Source organism: Garra rufa, chromosome 1 (genome assembly GCF_049309525.1).
Source record: "Garra rufa chromosome 1, GarRuf1.0, whole genome shotgun sequence".
NCBI lineage: Eukaryota > Metazoa > Chordata > Actinopteri > Cypriniformes > Cyprinidae > Garra > Garra rufa.
The window spans coordinates 76379542-76405433 of NC_133361.1; the positions used below are offsets into that span (position 1 = coordinate 76379542).

Genomic DNA, 25892 nt, shown 5'->3' on the forward strand with positions numbered 1-25892 from the left:
TGAGTTGAGTCGTACAGTCGTTGAGTTGTAGAGTCGTTGAGTTGTAGAGTCGTTGAGTTGTAGAGTTGCAGTCGTTGAGTTGAGTCGTACAGTCGTTGATTTGTAGAGTCGTTGAGTTGTAAAGTTGTTGAGTTGAGTCGTACAGTCGTTGAGTTGTAGAGTCGTTGAGTTGTAGAGTCATAGTCGTTGATTTGTTGAGTCGTTGAGTTGTAAAGTTGTTGAGTTGAGTCGTACAGTCGTTGAGTTGTAGAGTTGTTGAGTTGCAGAGTCGTTGAGTTGTAGAGTCATAGTCGTTGAGTTGTAAAGTTGTTGAGTTGAGTCGTACAGTCGTTGAGTTGTAGAGTCGTTGAGTTGCAGAGTCGTTGAGTTGTAGAGTTGTTGAGTTGAGTCGTACAGTCGTTGATTTGTAGAGTCGTTGAGTTGTAAAGTTGTTGAGTTGAGTCGTACAGTCGTTGAGTTGTAGAGTCGTTGAGTTGTAGAGTCGTTGAGTTGTAGAGTTGCAGTCGTTGAGTTGTAGAGTTGCAGTCGTACAGTCGTTGAGTTGTAGAGTTGTTGAGTTGCAGTCGTTGAGTTGTAGAGTTGCAGTCGTACAGTCGTTGAGTTGTAGAGTCGTTGAGTTGCAGAGTCGTTGAGTTGTAGAGTCGTTGAGTTGAGTCGTACAGTCGTTGATTTGTAGAGTCGTTGAGTTGTAGAGTTGTTGAGTTGAGTCGTACAGTCGTTGATTTGTAGAGTCGTTGAGTTGTAAAGTTGTTGAGTTGAGTCGTACAGTCGTTGAGTTGTAGAGTCGTTGAGTTGTAGAGTTGCAGTCGTTGAGTTGTAGAGTTGCAGTCGTACAGTCGTTGAGTTGCAGAGTCGTTGAGTTGTAGAGTTGTTGAGTTGAGTCGTACAGTCGTTGATTTGTAGAGTCGTTGAGTTGCAGAGTCGTTGAGTTGTAGAGTCGTTGAGTTGAGTCGTACAGTCGTTGATTTGTAGAGTCGTTGAGTTGTAGAGTTGCAGTCGTTGAGTTGTAGAGTTGCAGTCCTTGAGTTGTAGAGTTGCAGTCGTTCAGTTGTAGAGTTGTTGAGTTGAGTCGTACAGTCGTTGATTTGTAGAGTTGTTGAGTTGAGTCGTACAGTCGTTGATTTGTAGAGTCGTTGAGTTGCAGAGTCGTTGAGTTGTAGAGTTGTTGAGTTGAGTCGTACAGTCGTTGATTTGTAGAGTCGTTGATTTGTAGAGTCGTTGAGTTGTAGAGTTGCAGTCGTTGAGTTGTAGAGTTGCAGTCCTTGAGTTGTAGAGTTGCAGTCGTTCAGTTGTAGAGTTGTTGATTTGTAGAGTCGTTGATTTGTAGAGTCGTTGAGTTGTAGAGTTGCAGTCGTTGAGTTGTGGAGTCGTTGAGTTGTAGAGTTGCAGGCGTTGAGTTGTAGAGTTGCAGTCGTTGAGTTGTAGAGTTGCAGTCCTTGAGTTGTAGAGTTGCAGTCGTTCAGTTGTAGAGTCGTTGATTTGTAGAGTCGTTGATTTGTAGAGTCGTTGAGTTGTAGAGTCGTTGAGTTGTAGAGTTGCAGTCGTTGAGTTGTAGAGTCGTTGAGTTGTGGAGTCGTTGAGTTGTAGAGTTGCAGTCGTTGAGTTGTAGAGTTGTTGAGTTGAGTCGTACAGTCGTTGAGTTGTAGAGTCGTTGAGTTGTGGAGTCGTTGAGTTGTAGAGTTGCAGGCGTTGAGTTGTAGAGTTGCAGGCGTTGAGTTGTAGAGTTGTTGAGTTGAGTCGTACAGTCGTTGAGTTGCAGAGTCGTTGAGTTGTTGAGTCGTACAGTCGTTGAGTTGTAGAGTCGTTGATTTGTAGAGTCGTTGAGTTGTAGAGTCGTTGAGTTGTAGAGTTGCAGTCGTTGAGTTGTAGAGTCGTTGAGTTGTGGAGTCGTTGAGTTGTAGAGTTGCAGGCGTTGAGTTGTAGAGTTGCAGTCGTTGAGTTGTAGAGTTGCAGTCGTTGAGTTGTAGAGTTGCAGTCGTTGAGTTGTAGAGTTGCAGTCGTTGAGTTGTAGAGTCGTTGAGTTGTAGAGTTGCAGTCGTTGAGTTGTAAAGTTGTTGAGTCGTACAGTCGTTGAGTTGTAGAGTCGTTGAGTTTTAGAGTTGTTGAGTTGTAAAGTTGTTGAGTTGTAGGCTTCTCAAGCCAACCCACTTTTTGTCATGACCAAGCGGCAACCTTCTGCTCTCTCTATTGAAGCCAACACGGAAGTGGCTTAAACTGCAATTCATCAACTGGCCGCTAAAGACTGGCTGCAAACTTGACTCCCCATGTTAAAATGCCTAACTTTACAGCAGAAAAAAAAATGTTTACAGCCTGGTACAAAAAGTGGTTTTGGTCTATATAGCTTCCTAATAATTTCGCCCTTCATGTCAACCGTGAGGGGGGTGATTTTTTTATAACTCATCCATTTAAGTTATATTAAGCCTTAAAGTTCTGCATTAAGGCTGATTAAGGGCGTGGCCACTTGAGTGATGGGGGATTGCTGCTGCGGTCACCACTGTTGCTGTAGGTGGGTGTGGTTTCAGCAACCAGCTCCGCCCACATCCCGCCTCTTTGCCCATTTTCGATTATCCGGGAGTGGTGCACGATGTCGCGATTCCAAGATGGCGACGGCCAAGTCCCACCCATTACGAGCTTCAAAATCGCTCTTCAGAAACCTACGGCTGACGTCACGGACAAACTTTTTCTTATGTAGATTTGACTGCAACTGTATCTGACATGTATCAGAGGCTCAATGGGACACTCTTGTCTTTCTCTTCAAACTCTCTGAACTAGAAACAGACACGCTTATATACTTGTGCAAATAAACATAAATGACCATATTTATCATTTCAGATTTAATCTGATCCACTAGCCAACTGGAAACACCAAGCCTAAAGCAATATGGCAGACACATTACAAATGAGATGTTACTGTAAGCATTATTATATTTGACATAACAATGTTGTGGTAGTCTGGGCATTTGATCTGGTGAAGACATGAACACTCGCAAACAAACATTGACTTAAATCCTCCATTGTTGATCAGTCAGAGTATAAGCAATGAGGGTTGGCCGGTGTGGAGTTGCTCCGCCCCTCCTCCACTCTGATTGGACGGCTCGGTAAAAAGTGACGAGATGCTGCGTTTTGGCTAAAGTTGAACACTATAGACCTATCTCACAGTGTTTTGTAGGTGGAGCCTTTCTTGTGGCAAAAAAATTAGTTTTACAGTATGAAAGCCAGAGAGTAAAATAATTAAAAACATGTATTTCAAGTTGGACTTTTTTGTGCAATTCCGAGATTATAAAGAAATTATATATGAGTTATAAAGACTGAACTAGGAGATACAATACCAGTTTTGGGAAGTGTTTTTATTATTTATTTAGTTATTTAAGCCTGCATTTGTTTGGTCCAAAGTACAGCAAAAACAGCAAAAAATGTAAATCTTTTTATTTTTTAATGTAAATGTTTTATAAGTGAATATAAGCTGAATTGTTAGCATATTTACTCCAGTCTTTATTGCTGTTATTATGTTGACAATGGCTGAGTAGAATGTAGGTTTCTTAGAGTAGAAAGTTCAGAAGAACAGCATTCATCTGAAATAGAAATCTTTTGTAACATTATAAATGTCTTAATCCTCACTTTTGATCAATTTTAAGCAAATTAAATACTGACTCCAAGCTTTTGAGTGGCATAGTTTGTAATGTTACGGAAGCTTTTTATTTCAGATAAATGCTGATCTTTGGATCGTTCGATTCATCAATTGATTAACTGTTTTAAATATCGATAATATAATAATAAATGTTTCTTGATTAGCAAACCAGCATTTTAAAATTAAATATTAAAATGAAAATTAAGCTTTGATCACAGGAATAAATTACATTTTAAAATATGTTTACATAGAAAACAGTTATTCGAAGTACTATAAATATTTTACACTGTTACTGTTTTTGCTGTGCTTTGGATACAAATGCAGGCTTAGTGAGCAGAAGAGACTTCTTTAAAAAAAGCATTAAAAAATTTTGACCGGTAGTGTATAAACTTGCATTTGTGAGAAAAGAAAGTCAGAATTGTGAGATAAAACAGGAAAATGTTATAGGTTTAAATATAAGTATTTAATGGTGTAACTGAAGGGCCAATACAATATGTGACCCTGGAGCACAAAACCAGTCTTAAGTCGCTGGGGTATATTAGTAGCAATAGCCAAAAATACATTGCATGGGTCAAAATTATTGATTTTTCTTTTATGCCAAAAATCATTAAGAAATTAAGTAAAGTTCATGTTCCATGAAGATTTTTTGTAAAATTCCTACTGTAAACATATCAAAATGTAATTTTTGATTTGTAATATGCATTGTTAAGAACCTAATTTGGACAACTTTAAAGGTGATTTTCTCAGTATTTTGATTTTTTGCACCCTTAGATTTCAGATTTTCAAATAGATGTATCTCAGCCAAATATTGTCCGATCCTAACAAACCATACGCCAATAGAAAGCTTATTTATTGAGCTTTTATATTATATATACATCTCAGTTTTGTAAAATGTAACCTTATGACTGGTTTTGTGACCCTGGACCACAAAACCAGTCATAAGGGTTTTTATGTTTATATTCATACACGAATAAATGAGCTTTCCATTGATGTATGGTTTGTGAGGGTAGGACAATATTTGGCAGAGATACAGCTATTTAAAATTGGAATCTGACGGTGCAAAAAATATTCTGAAAATCGCCTTTAATTTTGTCCAAGTGAAGTTCTTAGTAATGCATACTACTCATCCAAAATTAACTTTTGATAGGTTTACAGTAGGAAATATCTTCGTGGCATATGATCTTTACTTAATATCCTAATGATTTTTGGCATAAAATTGATCATACTGGTTTATGTCCTCTGTGAAGTGCGTATGTAGACCTATTGTTTAAATCAAGTTCCTGCTTTAAAAGCAGGTTCCATCCACGGTGTGTCCTCAAAACATCTACAACTTCAAATGCCGTCTTTGATGACAGTGCTCTCTAAAAATGATTTGCATTCTGACTCTGACATCCAAAGGCAGACCAATACATGTTTTCTCTTAATCCATTGATTATATCCATTTGCCTCCACTTGTTACCAGCTGCAAGTGACATAACTGTGACGTCTGCTCCGAATTGGTCTATTACGCTCTTGGCGCTGAGAAGAAAATGCCAGAGCACCCAGCGTTCAGCGTGAAGTCGATGCTCCGCTCCCTTACACAAAGTTGCACAAAGTTAGACAAAGTTATCGTTCGACCTCATGAGTCTTGATTTTTATGGACTACTTTGGCAACACTTCTGCAGTCATGTTTACGTAAGTTGGCGGAACAGATTTTTGGCCGAACTCCCTCAATGAAGCGCAGGAACCGTGTGCGTGTGGGATGGGGTTTGCTGATGGAGTGGCTCTTCTCGCCGGAGGTCTGCGGACTCTCTTTGCGAGATGAGCGTTTCGTCAGCGGTGACGCGAAGGCTCTGTTGGCTGCAGGAGGAGGTTGGCTCTGTCCTGCCAGATTGGGAACTTTATTTTAGGAAAGCTTCTAGAAATAGACTCTGGCTCCAGCTGCGAGTTACTCCCCAAATCCCAGAATGACACACGCTGGACGTGAGATAGCACGCTTCTGTCCAGCGCAGGGCTGTGGTGAGGTTATATAACACTAATGAAGTCTTCGGCCACAGATCGGCTGTAGTGAACATAGGAGAATGTCCCATCACACATTAAGCGTTCATATGTGACCCTGGACCACAAAACCAGTCATAAGGTTAAATTTGACAAAACTGAGATGTGTGCATCATATGAAAGCTCAATAAATAAGCTTTCTATTGATGTCTGGTTTGTTAGGATCGGACAATATTTGGCTGAGATACATCTATTTGAAAATCTGGAATCTGAGGATGCAAAAAATCTAAATACTGAGAAAATCACCTTTAAAGATCTTCAAATTAAGTTCTTAACACTGCATATTACTAATCAAAAATTACATTTTGATATGTTTGCAGTAGGAATTTTACAAAAAATCTTCACGGAACATGATCTTTACTTAATTTCCTAATGATTTTTGGCATAAAAGAAAAATCAATAATTTTGACCCGTGCAATGTATTTTTGGCTATTGCTACAAACATACCCCAGCGACTTAAGACCACATATGTCCTATGTGTAGTCATCCCAGTTAAACCTCCGATTGTACATTTTCCATTTGAAGTTGCGTGAGGTTTTCTTAATCTCTTCAAACGATGGGTATTTATTTTGAATTCAGTCGCCCAATTGTATTAACCCATTATTGCACGTCTTCAGCAACACTGCTTTCTCATTTCCATAAATGTCTTGGGTTGATTCTGTGTTGACATTTAAAGCAGCTAACACTGTGTCTTCTTCTCTTTTGAAGGTGGACTCTGGGATGTCAGATGTGAAGCTGCACACAGATTTCCACGGTGAGAATTTAATTTTTCTGTGCGCTCCTCCAAACTCAGCCAGAAGAGACCGGTTTGAACCACATTAGTGCCATTTTTTTGTCGTCAGTAAAGCGTGGGAGAGTGGTTCAGTTCTTGTTTAAGAGCATAGCTGTAGCAGGTCCCAAATATTTGTCTAGTGAATGCTGATTAAACAAAATGCATTTTTTTTTTTTTTTTAACCTAAAGCACTTCTAAGCATTAAACCTGATTGACTGTGGTTAATAAGGTATAAGACGGTTGACAGTTGTTGATGTTTTCTTTCACGGGAGACGAACAGTATGATTTATGAGTGTATAACCGCATTTGGGTGTGTAGACTCTGAAGTATTTCTGATGCAGTTTTGTAACACTTATTATTGAACACTCCGGAACACGTGTGAACGACGTATTCTGAGAGAAAGATGGACTGAGCAGTTATTCTTTTATTCTCTTCGCATTCACAAGAAACATTAGTTTGAAAATCTGCTGAGGAAAGCGATATCTTTGTCGTAACATTAACATCCTTTCATCTGTTAAGGGTGATTTTGATACTAAACGCTATTATTAAATACTATTATTTATATTTATACATAGAAAATATTGTTTATTGAATGATAATAATATTTAATAAACAACAACAGCCATCATAAAACTTGCTAGGCAATTCGGTCAAAAGTACAAAGGCAGCGCTCTGATATACAGCTTTGAATTAACATGAGACTTTGCCAAAACTATCTTCTCTGGAACAAATAATAGATTACTGAGACTAATGATGACTTGCATCTCATGCTTAACCACTATAGAGACTTCAGAGCCAGCAGTAAATTTCAGAAGATCTGGCTGAATTGATGATCCAGACCTCGCATGTCCGAAAACGTCGACGCAAATGTTAAAATAGACATTATCGTTATTGACAAACTGCACTGTTTGAGATCACTCTAATATTGCACTCCTATCAGCCAATCAGATTCGAGAACCAGAGAGAACTGTTGTATAAATATAGTTTTCTTAACCCTTATGTGTTGTTGGGGACGTTTTCGTCCACTGAGGAGTGCGGTTGAGTCTTAATTTGGCCACAACTTTTTCTCTGTTAAAGCAAATGGATTGATTTTTGGTGACTAATCTTATTTTGATACATATTTTGGGAAAATGCTTTGAAATTTTTCAAAAACTCAACAGCACACTGTGGGCAAATTTACTACCCTGAAAACAGCCACTACTTTAAACTGCTGTAAAAAAATGTATCAGATAAATATTTTTTTCACTTTTTTTTTTTTTGCATAAATCTATTAATCAACCTCAGTCCTGCTCAAAAATACTAAATGTTTAAAAAAAAAATCAGGATTTTAACTCTTTAATTGCCACATTAATAAATGAAGTCACTGATTTGGGAAAAAAAACCCACACAAAATGACTAGTTTTCAATATAAAATGTGAATGTGGACTGGATTTTTTTTTAACCTTTTATCACAGTCTTGGACATGTCAAAGATTAGAAACAACATTGGTTTTGATGCATTGTTAGTTTTTGTGCAGCAGCAGCAGATTTAAACTTTTTCTCCCTCATTTGTTGTTCGTGGCTGTTTTTGCCCCATTGACTTCCATTATAACCACATTTTTTTGATTGCAAAGCCATGACACCATGTAATGCTGAATTCTTGATTGTTTGTGGTTTTCCCTGTTGGGAAGGGGTCAAATTAGTACATTTTACTGTTTATTATCAGTTGGCCCCATTAACCCTTTAGATAGGCCTTTGCAAAAAAAAGCTTAGTTTTACATAGAGTTCTATGGAGTTTAACGGCATATTATAGTGTGTGTGTGTATGTGTGTCTAAGTGTGTTTGAGTGTGTGAAAGTGAGTGAAAGTGTGTGAAAGTGTGAGAGAGACCTTTGTGCACCTTGATACCCCTGAGAAAATCTAAATAAGCACCTCAGCTCTCAGAACGACATGGAGTAAACAAAAATAAAGTATATTTATGTATTTGTTTACCATATAGTTCTGAGAGCTGAGGTGCTTTTTTTTTATTTTCTGAGATGTATCAAGGTGCACAGAGGTCTCTCTCACACTCAAAGGCCTATCTAAAGGGTTAATGGGGCCAACTGATAATCAACAGTACAATTTACAAATTTGACCCCTTCCAAACAATCAAGAATTCAGCGTTATATGGCGTCATGGCTTTGCAATCAAAAAATGCGGTTATAATGGAAGTCAATGGGGCAAAAACAGCCACAAACAATAAATGAGGGAGAAAAAATGAAAATCTGATGCTGCGCCAAAATTAACAATGCATGAAAGCCAATCTTCTCACTAATCTTTCACATGTCCAAGACTGTTAAAAAGGTTAAAAAAAATCCAGGCCACAATTACCTTTTATATTGAAAATAAGTCATTTTGTGTGTTTTTTTTTCCCAAATCAGTGACTTCATTTATTAATTTGGCAATTAAAGAGTTAAAATCCTGATTTTTTATTTTTTTAAACATTTAGTATTTTTGAGCAGGACTGAGGTTGATTAATAGATTTATGCAAAAAAATGTGAAAAAAATATTTATCTGATACATTTTTACTTCAAACCCAAACAAGGATATTTTTAATGAAACCTGTAGATTTCTGTCCCAGCATAGAAACCAAAATATCAGTGCCTAAACTAAACCTGTTCATCACAAATGAAAACTTGCTCGATATTTCGCGATCTCTTTATTAAGTCAAGTCACCTTTATTTATATAGCGCCTTTTACAATACAGATTGTGTCAAAGCAACTGCACAGTATTTAAACAGCACAATAGTGTGTAAGTAACGCATTATTGTAACAATCAATTTTCAGTTAAAAGCAGTTCATCAATGAATTCAGTGATATCATCGTCAGTTCAGTTCAAATAGTGTACGATATCGCTGGAAAGTGTCCCCAACTAAGCAAGCCAGAGGCGACAGCGGCAAGGAACCAAAACTCCACAGGTGACAGAAATGGAGAAAAAAACCTTGGGAGAAACCAGGCTCAGTCGGGGGACCAGTTCTCCTCTGGCCAGACCAAACAACAGTTTGTACCAATGTCTGATTGTAGAGAACTCATCAGGATCCTGTGGTGTAGTGCCGATGGCCGTCAAGGTTGGCGAGGTCTTTATTGGTGATCCGCCTTGGAGCTCATCTGGTTGACATCCACGGCTATTGAAGTCATCTCTAGGTGGTGATCCATGATCTAAGCTGGGTACGGACTGGATCCGGGGGACTGGAGTGACCATCTGATCCGGATACAGGCTGGATCTGGTGGCTACGGTGACCTCGGAATAAGAATGAAACAGACTAATATTAGCGTAGATGCCATTCTTTTTACGATGCAACGAGTGCATCAGGTGTTATGGGAGGTGTTTTCGGTTCCGGTTGACCTAATTAATGCAGCCTAACAATCCTTTAACGGATTTGAATTATAGAAATGTGTTAATGATTTTATGTGTAAGCCAGGTTAAAGAGATGTGTCTTTAATCTAGATTTAAACTGACAGAGTGTGTCTGCCTCCCGAACAGTGTTAGGTAGATTGTTCCAGAGTTTAGGCGCTAGATAAGAAAATGATCTGCCGCCGGCAGTTGATTTTGATATTCTAGGTATTATCAAATTGCCAGAATTTTGAGAACGCAGCGGACGTGAAGGACTATAATACGATAGGAGCTCGTTCAAGTACTGAGGAGCTAAACCATTGAGGGCTTTATAAGTAATTAGCAAGATTTTAAAATCTATACGATGTTTAATAGGGAGCCAATGCAGTGTTGACAGAACCGGGCTAATATGGTCATACTTTCTGGTTCTAGTAAGAACTCTAGCTGCTGCATTTTGGACCAGCTGGAGTTTGTTTATTAAGCGTGCAGAACAACCACCCAATAAAGCATTACAATAATCTATCCTTGAGGTCATGAACGCATGAATTAATGTTTCAGCATTTGACATTGATAGCATAGGTCGTAATTTCGATATATTTTTAAGATGGAAAAATGCGGTTTTGCAGATGCTAGAAATGTGGCTTTCAAAGGAGAGATTGCTATCGAATAGGACGCCTAGGTTCCTAACTGATGACGACGAATTTACAGAGCAGCCATCTAGTATTAGACTGTGTTTTAGGTCATTACTTGTGGAGGTTTTAGGTCCAATAATTAATACCTCTGTTTTTTCAGAATTTAACAGTAAGAAGTTATTCGCCATCCAGTTTTTAATATCAGCTATGCATTCTGTTAGTTTTTCGAATGGATATGTTTTTCCGGGCTGCGAAGAAATATAGAGCTGAGTATCATCAGCGTAACAATGAAAGCTAACACCATGTTTCCTGATGATATCTCCCAAGGGTAACATGTAAAGCGTAAAAAGTAATGGCCCTAGCACTGAGCCTTGAGGTACTCCATACTGCACTTGCGATCTAAATGATACCTCTTCATTTATTGCCACAAACTGATGACGGTCAGATAAGTACGATTTGAACCATGCCAGTGCACTACCACTAATGCCTACATAATTTTCAAGTCTATTTAAAAGAATGTTGTGGTCAATAGTATCAAATGCGGCACTAAGATCCAGTAGCACTAATAGAGAGATGCAACCACGATCGCTTGACAATAGCAGGTCATTTGTTACTCTAATTAGAGCAGTCTCAGTACTATGATATGGTCTAAAACCTGACTGGAAATCCTCGCAGATACCATTTTTCTCTAAGAAGGAGCATAATTGTGAGGATACTATATTTTCTAGTACCTTTGACAGAAAAGGGAGATTCGAAATTGGTCTGTAGTTAATTAATTCATAGGGGTCAAGTTGTGGTTTTTTATTAAGTGAGGCATCAAAGTGTTGGTTGCCTGGACTTCCAATGGAGAAACATAAATCTGCCCGGTTTTGTTACTCATGTCTTACATTGTGGCTTCAAGGTGAACGCCGGGTGAATAAATGACTATTCCTTCAAGCTTTAAACGAAAAAGGATAATTCTGTGCTTTGCTGACTCAGGAATGGAACTTTTCTAATCAACCTTTTCTCATTTCTAAGTCACGGTTCAGCCACTTAAAGTCTCTATCTTTGACGTGCTTGTGCAACCAGTGCGACTAGTTAAAAATAAAATGCATTTGCATTTGTAGTTTCCATATGGGAGAAGTACAGTATTTCTAGGATCTTGTGAGCGTAGAGCAGACGTGTTTGACTGTTGCGTGCCACATGTTGGGTGGTCGTCCAGCCAGGCGAGACTGTAATCCTCCAGCACATGCATCATTGTCCAGTTCTGCTTAACCACCACCGACTGGAGTCACACCTGAACTAGCTTCCAGCCATCTTCGCCGGCGCTCTGACACATGATGAATGTAGCATTGTAAAGGCAGACTCTCTGTACTCAGGCATGCTTCATTATAGATGAGCTTTCACATCAGGTAACACGCTTTACACTCAATGTTCAGCTCTTTCGCTAGTGGTCATATATGTTCTCCAGGAGCCTTCCTATCGGCCATTGTTTATATGAGGCTGTAGATTAAAGCTAGCAACGATCAGAACTCCAGCCATGCAATTAAGATGATGATGATGATGACGAAGCACTATGTCGCTCTCTCCGGCTCGGCGCGTCCCTTTAATCTAGGCTACAGAAGGACGCAGATGCTCTTGCCCACCCGCCGGCCTCCGCCACTCAACAATAAATAAAAGATAAGACAGTGCCATCGGGACTGTTTGGAATAATAACATTCAATTTAGAGAGAAGTGCCTCAACAAATGCACGTCAGAAGAATAGAAAAGCAGGAGATGAAAGGAGATGCTCTCCAAACAAATAGACTTCCTGAGAGCGCCAATCACAGGCTCTCGCCCTGATTCCTGACCCGCGGAGGACAGGCCCGAGGAACGCAATTTGTTCCTTTGTACGGCAGGATCACAAGAGCCACCGCGACTTACTTTCTTGCGCCGTTGCCGAGCGCGGTCGAGTTCTCCGAGCAGGTGGTCCGGGCCCGCTGCGACCTCGTCAACTTTTGCTTTTTTGTCCCCGACAAAGGTTGGCCGAGGTTTTGGCAGTCAGCTCTGGCGTGTGGGGCTTTCATGAAGTTGGGGATTAGGAAGGACAGATCGGAGGAGGAGGCTCGCATTAAAACGTGGCTCCAGTCTCTCGGCCTCTCCGCACGTGGCCTTTGTCTGCACCTAGACTTCCACGGGACAGAGTTGCCTTCAAAGCTCAGCTGGTCGGGCATTGTCCCTCCTCAAAGACGGCCGTAAGGGCAAGCAGAGGAAAAAGTGTCAGCCTCAGCTTTTACACACCCTAGGAAAACTCTGGAGAAGAGAAAGGATGGATTAGCGTTCTCTCATACCCAGACCCCCTCAGCTGTTTGAGACATCACTTGAGCCTTGTCAGTCCAAGCATTTCTGCAAAGTCTCTGAAGAATGTTGCTGCGTCGCTCTTTCTATAGAAATCGCGTTATCCCACGTCGAGCAGGAGACTTCTCTTGATCTGTGTGGCTTTGTGAAGGTGCACCCTTTTAATTACTCGATCATTGGGACACTTTAATGTCCTGAGAGCGAAGAGGCCCAAACAGCGAAGAGGGAATTCCTTTATCATGCTCTTCTCCATAATCATTAGAAAAATGTACACAATAACTCTGGACTTAAAGGAGAAGCTCACTTGATCCTGATAATGTACCACCCCCAGTCGAAAAGATATTAAGAAAACATCCTGAGATTTTTCTCCATACGGTGGACTTCAGTGGTGGCCAAAGTGCAAATTGCAGTCTCTGTACAGAGGGTTCTACATGATCCCAGCCAAGGAATAAGGGTCCTACCTAGTGAAACGATCAGTTATTTTCTAAAAACAAAAAAAAAATGAGGTACTTTTAACCACGATGCTCATCTTACACTAATTTTGCGATACACAGAGTCTACTCTGGTTCAATAAGGTTGGGCAGGGCAAAAAACTCCATCTAATTTTCTCCTCCAACTTCAAAATCGTCCAACAATGTTATTTTACCCTTTTTATGTAAGAGGCGTTTGACTTGCACATTTGAGCCGGCACTTTCACCTTTGTCACATGAGACCTTTCCAACATGATCACGTAATGCATTTGTGGTTAAAAGGTATATAATTTATCGTTGTTTTAAGAAAATTACCAACGTTTTGTTAGACACAGGGTTCATCCGATGTGCTGAAGTACTTGAATTTGACTTTTTGAAATTTAAGGCCCGGAAAACCCTTGAAAATGGCAATATAACAGGTACTTGAAAAGTGCTTCAAAGATGACGTATCTACAATATGAAATAGTTCACACATTTTTTCAGCTTTTTTCAGGTCATGAGCTTAGCCAGCAGTTGTGCTGACAGTGTTGTGTAAACATGGTTGAGGGACCCAAAAAGAGTAACAGATGAACCAAATCAGTCGAGTGAGTCATTTACACTGGAACCGCTCCAGCTGATTCAAACCCGGGACTTTGATCATTCAGTTCAAGCGATTCGCTAGCAAAAAAAATAAAATAAAAATTAAGAAAGCAAGTATACACAAGTACAAATCCCTTAAGAAAATGAACTGTGGTTTTACTATATTAGATGTTTTTTTGTATAACCACAGTTTTGCTAAAAATACCATGGTTAAACTTAGGAAAGCAATGGTTAATTTGTGGTTACCATGGTTTCTTTTTCTTTTTAGCTTGACATCATTGCATACTTTGCATGTGCTTCACTTTAGTTTGGCCATTTTCTTTTTTTTTTCGTTCATCTGTTCGATAAGTGAGATCTGTGTGAAGTCCTTGAAAATCAAAAATGTCTCATTTTACAGCATCTATACGAACCCTGTAGATAAGACCCTTATTCCTCGGCTGGGATCGTGTAGAGTCCTTTGAAGCTGCAGTTTGGACCTTCAATCCGTTGGCCAGCATCGAAGTCCACTATATGTTTTCCTCACAAACCTTAATTTCTCTGTGACTGAAGAAAGACAGACATGAACATCTTGGATGACATAGGGCTGGCTAAACTACCAGGAAATTTTTATTCTGGAAGTGAACTAATCCTTTAAACCCAGCTTGCCTTTGGCAGTAATAGCGCCACGCTACACATATGACGGGCACATATTGGAGACGTTCATCAACCTGGCTCATTCTATAGAAAGTGTATACAAAGTGAATGGTTAGTAAATGAAACATAGGGTTTAGTGCTGAAGCACGGTTGCTAAAGGCCCCGCGGTGTTTATCGGTAATATCTACGCCATGGTTTTATGATCCGTCCTCAGACATGCAGACAAGACCTGGATAAAGCGTAATAGTGTTTATGAAAGCTAAGTGTTTTGGAGCGCTGTGCTCCAAGTGTAGCCAAGGTTTATTTTTCTGACAAGGACTGAGAGTGGCTGACTCCATTCGCAATGATAAACAGGGCAAATTGGAAGCAGACGCTGATGCAGTTGCTCGCTGGCCTGGGGGGGATCCCGTACCGCCTAGACCAGACCTTTGAATCACTTGTTTACGGGTGACATTTGGTCAGATTAATTCCTTGCTGGGACCGAAGCGAAATCATCTCTGTTCACTGACCCTCGCTGGAAGAAGTGGAGCATTTGTGTGGGATTCGAAGACGGAAACACGGCAATCATCAGCATGAATGTCAAAAGCGATCTGCTGATCCAGCATCGCTAACAGGACCGTCGAAAGACGCTCGAGAGGCGCTCCTGGTGCGCGGCCAGCCTCTCGGCGCACGGTTCAGTGGTTGGATGAGTGTTGGGACTTAATGACTCAAGGTTTTATGTAAGCGCTTCTTGAACGGAAAATAGCAGGAGCCCTTCAGGAGGCATTTAATTAAAGCCATCGCCTCCTGCTCTCTCCTATCTGAGCGAAAGGGGAAAACATGACATCACGCATGGCGGGAAGCGGGAGAAAGCGTAAGGGCAGATGAGCGGAAATGGTCAATAGACGTAACCGAGTGCCGGTGGGGGTCAAGTGACCAATTTGACCTCTGGAAACACAAGGTCAGGGCAGGGCTGCCTCCCGCTTGACCTTTACGCCCAAAATGTCAATTAAGACGTCTCCGCCAGAAGAAAGAGGACGCTCCGTGAGAGATTTTGGCGTTTCCTGAAGAAAATATAAATAGCCCTCGCCCATAACAGTGTTAGCACCTTGTCTACTTTGCCCTTTATATGGTTTCTCTGGTCCCTTCTTCACCTAAAGTCATTGGGATGACTTCTTGTCAACAGGCCAAGTCTTTGTGTCATTCATGTCTGTAGCATGGATTGAAGTTTAGGCCAATACTTGGGTCCAAGGTTAACCTTATGTATGACCAGTAATGATGGAGCTTGCCTTAGCTTTTGTAGCAATAGCCAACAGTACACTGCATGGGTCAAACTTATCCATTTTATGCCAAATATCTTTACATGAAGATATTTTGTAGATTTCCTACCGTAAATGTATTAAAAAGTAATTTTTATTAGTAATATGCATTGCTAAGAACTTCATTCGGACAACTTTAACCCTTAAATGCATGACTGTTTCGGCAATCTCTATACATATTCGGGTCTTTAGCGACCCGGGCACATATCAAGCACGGATGGATCTCTTGATATTTAGTCTTGATATTTTAAGAACCATTACAAAAGAATAAAATAGAGCATATTTCGTTGCCTTTTGAAACTTAGAATTCAATTTGAGCAGATGATTTTACCATCGCCGTCATTGGCTCATATTCGCCATGTCAACCATATTCGTTTTCAATGACTTCAGAAATCATCATTTTGATAACCAACTGCTTATTTACCACATCCACCATCAAATGACAGTGACGTTTATATTTTAATTGCGTACAGTAATTGCTCTGCAGTAAAGCCATTCAAACCAATTCAAATTTTGCTGAAGATATTCTTTTGTTTTATGCCTGCAATAGTTATGAGTGAAACATCACGTCATTATTGTCTTTCAAACAGTGCCACCTCGAGGACCAAAGGTGAATTGCATGTATTTAATCATCGGATATTTACATTTTTTGCACTATTGCACACCTAATTTAAAATTGAGGAATACTAGGAAAGCTGATGCCAAACTTACAAAAATGAAAGAGGGAGAGGGTAGTAAATGACGTCCCGAGGTATGCATTTAAGGGTCAAAGGTGGTTTTCTCAATATTTAGATTTTTTTGCACCCTCAGATTCCACAGTTGTATCCTGACAAACCGTTCATTAATTTAAAGCTCATTTATTCATCTTTTAGATGATGTATTTATCCATTTTGTACATTTTCTTTCCCTTCAGTAAATTTCTGTGGCTCACTTAGACGCTGAGTGCATCGCACAGTTAGTTAGCCTCTCAGGGGTTCTGGGGGAATTTAATTGGTTTACTGAATGGGACTAGATATGCTTCGCTGTGCGCGTCCTCATAGCAGACCCCATTCTGTGAACCTTTAAAACCTTCCCTGTAATTGTTGCTGCCGTATGACACGGGCAGTCAAACATTGCGCCTTCTTTTGTCATGAGAACACAAGAGTCAGTCCTGAAGAACCCTGGACCATCTGCCCGAGTGACTAAACCCTTACCTGCTGTGCTCTTGTGTGTTTGTGTGTGTGTGTTTGTCAAAGAAAACAGCCGACCATTTTACAAGTGTTTACACACAGTGGCCCCGCCCTCGCTCTTCTCATTCCCCACCGTCCCGCTCTCCTTCAACAGTCCTCCTGTCATCCCTGACGTTCTGTCTTCTGCTTTCTCCCGTTTCCATAATACCCTCTTCAAAGATATTCCCTCAGCAGTGTCAGGTGGGCTCTGAAAACCCAGATCCGCCGCATTTCAACACCGTTTCATATCCCGTCACCTACCGGCTGTTTGTGGGAGCTCAGAGTCGGGCCGCTCCGTCAACACAGGGGCACGTCTGCTGCCTCCGTCCCTCTTGACCTCAGCGCCGTCGGTCCGGAGCGGCAGTATTCCCCTGGACCTGAAAGCATTCACTTCACACCATGAGGCCAGGAACGGCAGCCTAACCCTCCTGGTCTGCTTTAAACCACAATGGGAACCATGTGCTGGCGTTTTGTGGGATTGGAGCCCACCATGGAGGAGGCTGTTTCTAATCCCAGTAAAACAGCATGCCGTAGCTTGTGCGTCCAGTGCGAGATGTCCTGCCTTTGTTTTCATCCTCTTTGTGAAGAAAGGCTGTTGTGGCCGTGTTATGTAACCACACCGAGTATGACCTTTCAGCAAAAGAACAGTTCCAAGCGCTGTTTACTGTTGAACACCAAAGGAGAAATTCAGCAGCATGTTCACGCTCCTCTTTGCCAAACGAAAGCCAATGATAATTTATGGTTCCAGAAAGCCCAGTGTTAATATGTGACCCTGGACCACAAATATGGGTAATTTCCATTTCCAAATAGGCTTTCCACTGGTTTGTAAGGATAGGACAACTATTTGAAAATCTGCAATCTGAGGGTGCAATAAAATCTAAATATTGAGAAAATAACCTTTAAAGTTGTCCAAATGAAGTTCTTAGCAATGCACATTACTAATTAAAAATTAGGTTTTGATATATTTATGGTAGGAAATTTACAAACTATCTTTATGGAACATGATCTCAATGGCGTAAAAGAAAAATCAATCATTTTGACCCATACAATGTATTTTTGGCTATTGCCACAAATACACCTGTCCTACTTACGACTGGTTTTGTGTTCCACGGTCACATATGAGTTCTTCATATTAAAATCTGAAGACATATGATAACTTTGTGTGAGAAACTGGTCCAAATTTTATGAAGTTTAATTTATTAGTCATCGGGTTACATTTTCCCCATTACTCATGTATCGTTGAATGCATTCAAACAATCAAGATGCAAAGTTCAGCTAACCCTTTAAAGGGTTAGTTCACCCAAAAATGAAGGGTTGCCACCCTCATGTTGTTCCAATGCTTTTTTTACTTTGTCTTGTCTCCAGCCTCCAGTGTCCAAATCAAGACGGATTTCTAGACAAAGACAAAACAATTGTCTTTTACAAGCAAAATAATTGATACAAGCAAAAAGATTATTTTGCTTGCCCCACAGGCAGATTATTATTTACAATTTTTATTTGTCAGGAAGATTCTTCTTGATTTAAGAATTGGCTGTAAACAAAATATCTAAAAATTAAATGCAAGAGCTCTCTACCACTTTCAAGGCCCAGAAAGGAACCAAGAACATTGAAAAAATAGTCCATTGTGACATCAGTGGTTCAGCCATAATTTTATACAGCTATGAGAATGCTCTTGCTGTGTATGGAGGATCAGAGAGCTCTTGGATTTCATCAGAAATCTTTATTTGTGTTCCGAAGACGAACTTTCGGGGTTTGGAACAACATGAGGGTGAGTAATTAATGACAGAGTTTTCATTTTTGGGTAGACTATCCGTTAAATTGGTGGCTATCGATGATTGATGGCAATGGAAGTATTGAAATATTGCTCCGTGTGTGAAAGGGGATCATGTATCTCTGCTGACTTCTAGCAATCTTGCTTGAACTTGGCATCTCCTCTTGTGTTCTCCTGTAGTCCGTCCGTCTGAAGGGTGGCTCTCTCGCTTCCATGTTGTTTAATGTTTGTGCTCAAGCATACAGTCATCTGAAAGCGATAGAAGCATGTAAGAGATTACCAGCGGGGTGTTCGACATCCAGCCAACAGGAAACACACTCCAGATGAGAAGGCTTTACTGGCTTAGCCTTTTTCGGTCCAGAACAAACTGCGTGGCCAATCCAGTAGTAGAAGATTTATGATTGAGAAATAAAAGGTATTCAGATGTTTTGTTATAGGTTACAACAGTATAAGACCACAGGAAAGCTCTATAAATTCTGGTCTGACTTGATTAATGATATCGTTCCTCATTTTCTTCAGGTTTGTTGACTTTTTTTATTGTTAGAATGCATTTCTATGGCTGATAGCTGATAGCTGATAGTTGATAGCAGTACTCGATACTGATTGGCCAATATTGCATTTCTGACAATATTCAGGCCATAAAACACCTGTTCCTGGCTCCAAACGAATCTCCAAATGACATAATTTTCCCCAATAAGGCAGTGGCCATATTGAGATGCTTTGGCTTCACTTTTATAGTGAAAAGAAGCGGAGCCACGTTGTCCACCTTTTTTTTTTGTTATCGATCATCAGAAAACTGACAATAAATAAGCTTTCCATTGATGTAAGGTTTGTTAGGATAGGACAATATTTCGTTGAGATTCAACATTTTGAAAATCTGAAATCTGAGGGTGCAAAAAAATCTAAATATTGAAAAAAAAAAAACGCCTTTAAAGTTGTTCAAATGAAGTTCTTAGCGATGCATATTACTAATCAATAATGTTTTGAGATGTTTACGATAGGAAATTTAAAAAATATCATGAAACATGTTAATATCCTAGCGAGTTTTGCCATAAAATCCATCATTTTGACCCATACTATGTATTTTTGGCTAGTGCTACAAACATACAGTGGTGTGAAGAAGTGTTGGCCCCCTTCCTGATTTTTTTGTTTTTTTTTTGCATGTTCGTCACACATCACATCAAGACTTAAATAGGACAAAGTGAAGTAGACCAAAAGATCCTGGAAAGCTACACATCATGTTGAGATCCAAAGAAATACAGGAACAAATGAGAAAGAAAGTAATTGAGATCTATCAGTCTGGAAAACATTATAAAGCCATTTCTAAAGCTTTGGGACTCCAGCGAACCACAGTGAGAGCCAATATCCACAAATGGCCAAAACATGGAACAGTGGTGAACCTTCCCAGGAGTGACCAACCGTCCAAAATTACCCCAAGAGTGCAGCGACGTCTTGTCCAAGAGTTCACAAAAGACCCCACAACATCTAAAGAACTGCAGACCTCTCTTGCCTCAGTTGAGGTCGGTGTTCATGACTCCACCATAAGAAAGAGACTGGGCAAACATGGCCTGCAAGGCAGAGTTCAGAGACGAAAACCGCTGCTGAGCAAAAAGAACATAAAGGCTCGTCTCAGTTTTGCCAGAACACATCTTGATGATCCCCAAGACTTTTGGGAACATACTCTGTGGACTGACCAGACAAAAGGTGTGTGTCCCATTACATCTGGCATAAAAGTAACACAGCATTTCAGAAAAAGACCATCATACCAACAGTAAAATCTAGTGGTGTTAGTGTGATGGGGCTGTTTTGCTGCTTCTGGAGCTGGAAGACTTGCTGTGATCAATGGAACCATGAATTCTGCTGTCTACCAAACAATCCTGAAGGACTCCGACCATCTGTTGGTGACCTCAAGCTGAAGCCAACTTGGGTTCTGATCCAAAACACACCAGCAAATCCACCTCTGAATGGCTGAAGAAAAACCAAATGAAGACTTTGGAGTGGCCTAGTCAAAGTCCTGACCTGAATCCTATTGAGATGCTGTGGCATGACCTTAAAAAGGCGGTTCATGCTGGAAAATGCTGTTCATGCTGCAAGTTATGGCAAACGCTTGATTGCAGTTGTTGCTGCTAAGGCCCAGCCAGTTATTAAGTTTAGGGGGCAAACACTTTTTCACACAGGGCCATGTGGGTTTGGATTTTGTTTAAGGAAATAAGACAAAAGACCTAAGTAAGAAAAGCAGTTTAACCAGTTTTGTAACCATTACACTGCAAAAAAAGCTTTTCTTACTTAGATTTTTTGGTCTTGTTTCCAGCAAAAAAATATCCAAAAATTCTCAAATCAAGACGGATTTTCTATACAAGTAAAAACTATTGTCTTGTTTTCAGGAAAAAAAAAACAAGTCAAAATTAAGTGAGTTTTTGCTTGAAACCAGCTAAATAATCTGCCAATGGGGTAAGAAAAATAATCTTGTTTTCTGTTTTAAATTGTATATTTTTTTTGCTTACCCCATTGGCAGATTGTTTAGCTAGTTCTAAGCCAAAACTCGCTTAGTTTTAAATTTTACTCGTCTAGATTTTTTGGTTTAGGAATTTGTGGATATTTTGGCTGGAAACGAGACGAAAAATCTAACGTAGGAAAAGCATTTTTTTTGCAGTGTGTACAGAAATGTGACTAAAACTTGACTCAATAAAAACAGAACAAGGTTAACTAAATATGATAACTAAAATGTACATTTTAGTAAGATTAAGACTAAATAAAAATGGCTGCCAAAACTTATTTAATAATTAATTGATGATTAATTAATTGCTAAATTGTCAAGTTTTCATTGACTAAAGCTAAAATACTTTTAATTTCCTTTGACAAAACTGGACTAAAATGTTGAGACTTTTACGCCCGGTTTCACAGACAAGGCTTAACCCTCAAAGACCGAGACAGAATAACTATTGTTCTTAAATGTTTAATAACGTTTGAACCGCTAATCCAATTCGAATGCTTTAAAAAGTCTCGTCATGTACAGAGTCTACTCTTTTCAGTATTATCGCATGTGATTACGTCATCGCATTTCCTCAGCACTGATTTGTCAGGCGAAATCAATACGTTTCGGTCCTCTGAGCCAAACAGGAACGATTGTTGATGCTTAGTCCCACCCCTGTGCCCTGATTGGTTCAAACTGTCACCCATTCAACCAATAAACATAGGTTTGGGTCTTTTGAACCACCAATTAGTATGTTTCTTTGCAAATCTGAATAAATCCAAAGTGAAAGCAAAGTGCGTCTTGCCTGCATGAAAACAAACGCAAAATAACGCATTTGCATGACAGAATTCTTTGAAAATGTGCAGAAATACTCACGACAGAGCCCTTTGACGTAACACAAACCAAAAACAAGGATGAAACAGCAGTAGATATCGGATAAAGCACTGGAATGTAGGTTTTCGCGTCACTAGGTGAAATAGATTCTGACGCAGACTACATCTATTTGGTTGTTATATTACGTAACTAAATCTTATATGTGACCCTGGACCACAAAACCAGTCATAAGGTTAAATTTTACAAAACTGAGATGTATACATCATATGAAAGCTCAGTAAATAAGCTTTCTATTGATGTCTGGTTTGTTAGGATAGGACAATATTTGGCCGAGATACATCTATTTGAAGATCTGGAATCTGAGGATGCAAAAAACTCAAAATACTGAGAAAATCACCTTTAAAGTTGTGCAAATTAGGTTCTTAACAATGCATATTACTAATCAAAAATGACATTTTGATACATTTACAGTAGGAATTTTACAAAAAATCTTCATGGAACATGATCTTTACTTAATTCCCTAATGATTTTTGGCATAAAAGAAAAATCAATAATTTTGACCCACGCAATGTATTTTTGGCTATTGCTACAAATATACCCCAGCGACTTAAGACTGGTTTAGTGCTCCAGGGTCACATATAGTTTTTAAAGATTATTTGCACTATTTTTTCGGTTGCACTCTGTATATTTCTCACTCATTTTGTGTGAAGTTTGTGAATAATTTGGACTGTTTTGTGCAACTTTTCTTGTGCTGCTTTCTACACTGTTCCGGTTTATCGTTAATCTTTGGATTAAGAATACATTTATCCGAAAAAGTAAATAGTTTTTTACTGTGCTTTGCTATTATATAACACCGTTTCTGCCATGCCTTTACTCCTGAAACGTTTTTGGACAGGGTCTATATTGTCAATAAACTAACTTGGCCTGTTTTTCACTGAAAATCGCCTAAAATAATATGTGACCCTGGAGCACAAAACCAGTCTTAAGTCGCTGGGGTATATTTGTAGCAATAGCCAAAAATACATTGCATGGGTCAAAATTTTAGATTTTTCTTTTATGCCAAAAATCATTAGGAAATTAAGTAAAGATCATGTTCCGTGAAGATTTTTTGTAAAATTCCTACTGTAAACATATCAAAATGTAATTTTTGATTAGTAATATGCATTGCTAAGAACCTAATTTGGACAACTTTAAAGGTGATTTTCTCAGTATTTTTGATTTTTTTTGCATCCTCAGATTCCAGATTTTCAAATAGATGTATCTCGGCCAAATATTGTCCTATCCTAACAAACCATACATCAATAGAAAGCTTATTTACTGAGCTTTCATATGATGTATACATCTCAGTTTTGTCAAATTTAACCTTATGACTGGTTTTGTGGTCCAGGGTCACATATTGTAATAAATGGCTATAACTTGCTCGGGGAATGTTGCATAAAGGCAAAATTTTATTTGGAAGCGTAAAACACCTAAATGCAAATTTTTAAAGAAAAAAAAAATCCAAACTTCAGGAGTTTTTGTTCGAGTACGCAGTAAAAAAAAACAGTTTTTCCTAAAAATTCTGGAAATTCACTAATTTTTTAGAGAAAACAAAAGGAGATTTGTGATTTTAAATTAGCTGGACATAAAGCTCTTAGTTCTTATGTTTATAATGATATATGATGCTGACTGCTAGAGTAGGTCTGAAAAAACTAATAAGTACACAGGTGGCTCAGGTGCCCCCCAAAAAATGTTCTAGGCCTTTAAGGCTGGACTAAGTGTGACTTCAGACATTTTACAGTAGAGAGTTGCTGAATGGTATCTCTCAGATGTGGTATGGTGAGCCGCTTCTTCTTTCAGCTGAGGATGGGCAGGGCTGACAGAGGGGCTCCGGCTCACTTTTCCTTCTTTCCGGCGGTCTGTCATGGACAGGGGTCTTATCAGAGAGACGTCCGCTCTCACTGTCACCTTACTGTCAATCCTAGCCCCACTATAGTGGGAACTTGTGTAGTCTTTACTCAATGTATAGTAAGACAGACCTTGAGTTAGTTCCTAGATTAGGTGATTCGGATCAAGCTGATGTTATCGTGTTCGGGCCGCAGGCTGTGAGCGAGTCTCTCCATTGGTGGTTAATCAGAGTGAGTTTAATGAAGTCGCCCGCAGGAGTGTCTGTGTGTGATTAGCACGCTTCCACCAGCATGTCCTCCTGCGCGACCAGTTCAGCCGGCCTTTTTCAACACGCGCCGCCACTGAAGATCAAATCAGGACACACTGAAATCAGCAAGCGTGTGACGTGACGCCCGATGAGCCGGTGCTTGAAATCATCTACTTTTATTACAGTCTGACGAAACCCAAGCGGTTCATATTCTGAACCGGTGCTCTGGGACAAAACCCCACATCTGATAAGGCAGGAAATCACATCCTGTTTGCTCGCAGAATCTGAATAATCGGTTGCTTATGGCTGCCTTTCAGAACTAAAACTGCTATTGGATTATTTCGCGAGTTCTTGTCTGTGCAAAAGTTGCTGCTTGCAGTGATCTTTATGGGATGCTGTCTTAAGAAGCATGTGCGGTCTATATTTGTTGCATGGGTTTCTTTTATGGCAGAAATCATTAGGATATTAAGGAAAGATTGTTCCGGGAAAATATTTAGTTTTTGATTAGTAATATGCATTGCTGAGACAACTGTAAAGGCGATTTCGCATCCACCGCTCAGATTCCATTCGTCAATGGAAAGCTTATTTATTGTTAAGTTTTGTGGTCCGGGGTCACATATACAGTACAGACCCAATGAATCTCCAAATTTTTGGTCTGTTTATTAAAGTTTTTACTCTACATTTCTGCAGTTTTCAGTGGGTTAGTGATGTTTGTTAAATATATATAAATTATTAAATAAATATTTTTTTAAATGGGTTTTTATACAAAAACTGCTTTTTAATGGTAAATTACCAAGTTTCTAGCATGATTCTAACATGATTACCAAGTTAGAATGTTTCTGGTCAGATGAGCATGTTGCTAGCATGTGTTTACCATATTGTTACCATGATTTTATCATTATTAGCAAGTTGCTAGCATGATTCTAACATGATTACCAAGTTAGAATGTTTCTGGTCAGATGAGCATGTTGCTAGCATGTGTTTACCATATTGCTAGCATGATTTTATCATTATTAGCAAGTTGCTAGCATGATTAGCAAATTGATAGCTTGTTTCTAGCTTGATTGACAAATTGCTAGCACGTATCTAGCATGATTAGCATTTTTTTACATGATTAACAATTTTTAGCATGTTGCTTGCTAGCATGTGTTTAGCATGTTGTTTCCATGATTTTAGCATGATTAGTGAGTTGCTAGCATGTTCCTAGCATTATCAACAAGTTGCTAGCATTTTGTTAGCATGATTAACAAGGTGCTAACGTGATTCTAGCATGATTACTAAGTGGCTAGCATGTTTCTAACATGGTTAGCAAGTTGCTAGCATATTGTTAGCATAATTAGCAAGTTGCTAGCATGTTCTTAGCATGATTAACAAGGTGCTAACATGATTCTAGCATGATTACTACATGGCTAGCATGTTTCTAACATGGTTAGCAAGTTGCTAGCATAATGATTAGCAGGTTGCTAAAATTTTTCTAACATGGTTAACAAGTTGTTGGCATGACTCTAGCATGGTTATCAAGTAGCTAGCTTGTTCTAGCATTTAGTTAGCATGATTAGCAAGTTGCTAGTATCCAAGTCGCTCAGATTCCATACGTCAATGGAAAGCTTATTTATTGTTAAGTTTTGTGGTCCGGGGTCACATATACAGTACAGACCCAATGAATCTCCAAAATTTTGGTCTGTTAATTAAAGTTTTTACTCTACATTTCTGCAGTTTTCAGTGGGTTAGTGATGTTTTTTAAATATATATAAATTA

The 25892-nt window shown here is 39.4% G+C and overlaps 1 long non-coding RNA gene across 1 annotated transcript in view; it reads left to right on the forward strand.

Moving 5' to 3' along the window:
• The window catches only part of LOC141339421 (uncharacterized), a 102123-nt gene that overhangs the window by 66920 nt on the left and 9311 nt on the right, over window positions 1-25892 (forward strand). The window contains exon 3 of the long non-coding RNA XR_012356018.1: window positions 6373-6418. This is a non-coding gene — a long non-coding RNA (uncharacterized lncRNA). The remainder of the gene's footprint in view (window positions 1-6372; window positions 6419-25892) is intronic.